This window comes from Sinocyclocheilus anshuiensis, unplaced genomic scaffold (assembly GCF_001515605.1).
Source record: "Sinocyclocheilus anshuiensis isolate Anshui unplaced genomic scaffold, SAMN03320099.WGS_v1.1 scaffold367, whole genome shotgun sequence".
In the NCBI taxonomy this organism is placed as follows: domain Eukaryota; kingdom Metazoa; phylum Chordata; class Actinopteri; order Cypriniformes; family Cyprinidae; genus Sinocyclocheilus; species Sinocyclocheilus anshuiensis.
Genome location: NW_015549574.1, coordinates 43,735 through 45,514, shown reverse-complemented (window position 1 = coordinate 45,514; position 1,780 = coordinate 43,735).

Genomic DNA, 1,780 nt, shown 5'->3' with positions numbered 1-1,780 from the left:
ACTGCTCCAAGTTCTCATATTGAACAGCATATTTAATACATACTGAACAACCCTTGTGAATTAGCCTATATAATCTGCCGTTCTACATTCTTTCTCTTTTCCCCCTTTCTCCATTTCATTTCACTTTATGCTATATTTCTAGCCCTTTAATGAACGGAGAAGGACATTTCATATTGTTACATAGACTGTGAAATCTTGGTGTACTGTCCTATCTTAATATCTTTGTATGACGTCCAACTTTTCTTGTAAAGGAAATGTCTACAAAATAAATATAATCACAAAGACTTTCTAGCCGTTCTTTTTCAAAACATGCTTTAGTCTGTAAAAATAGGACCCAATGTATTGTGTTAATATGAAGGAATTTTCTGCATTTATTATTCTGATGCGTTTTAGCCTACTTGTATTTTGATTTATGCATTGCATTGTGTTGTGTTTTAGGGTTGAAGGAATTGCCTGTAAACTTAAGGGTTAATGTCCTGGCCGAAATTTACTAGAATGTTTTCCGTTTTTCTATTGATTTTTATTTATTTTTTTCAGTGTAGACTTTCCATCTCAATGGCTCAATGGAAAGTTTAAATAAATAAATTCTACATATTTTATACATATAAATAAATAACTGTTCAATATGTTACAAATAATATTTTACACATATTTATTAGTATCAATTTTGCACACATGAGTTGTGGGTGGGGGGGTTGGGGGTGTCGCACAAGGATGATCATATACATGCAGGTCCGTGGCATCTGAAATTAGCGACATGATATTAATAATATTTTACCGCCCTCTAGTGGATAAAATAGAAATAGCATGTTACATTGTACAATTAGCCAGACCTTAATTTAAAAGGTATTTTCACCCAAAAAATTACTGTATTATCATCATCTGTTTACCCTGATGTTGTTATAAGGATGAAATTCATTTTTCACGGATGAAAAAGAAAAGGCAGAATGTCACCATTCACTTGTATTGCATCTCTTTTCCATATTATAAAAGGTGACTGAGGCTGTCGTGGAAACTTCCGTTTAATAACAAACTTTCAATTGTTATGGTGCCTGTAATTACACACAAAATGACCCACTGGAGCAACAGAACGTTGAATAAGACATGTTTTGGAGCCAGAGATTGCTCGTAAAGGTGGAGGTGTAGCAAAGCATGACACTTGAGCATTTATTAGGGAAAGCATCTGGGAGAATACACAATTTATTAATGTTATTTTTGAAAAACAGTGGGTTAAGTGAAAGAATTTAATAGGGATTTGTTTTTATTTATTTTTTATTATTATTTATTATTATTTTTTTATTAAATATATATATATTTTTTTCCTCTCCACTTCTCCTTTGATGTCAGTCTAATGCCCACACTCCAGTCTAGTAGGTGGCGGTAATGCACCTTTGAGATGAGTTGCCAACCGCCATTAAACCTGAAAGAAGAAGAAGAAGAAGAAATTCTCAATGTAAGCGATTGATCTTAATATGTGTAATCGATTTGTAAATGAACAACGTGTTTTTACTGAATGTTTTGATATCCTGGTAATTTTAATGTATCGATTCATGAACCTTTTATGCCCCCTGAGATTTCACCGGAAATACGTAGGCTGCGTGCCGTGTATAGAGTCCATTTCCCGTTTCTGTAGACCAACTGCCCCCTAGTGGTCGGGAGCATTTCCGTTGTGTTGTGGCTTAATGTCGTTGTGATGTGGCTTAATGTTGTTGTGTTGTGAGCTTATGTTTGCTTTTTGAATTGCGTTGTGTTGTGAGCTTATGTTTGCTTTTTTTAATGT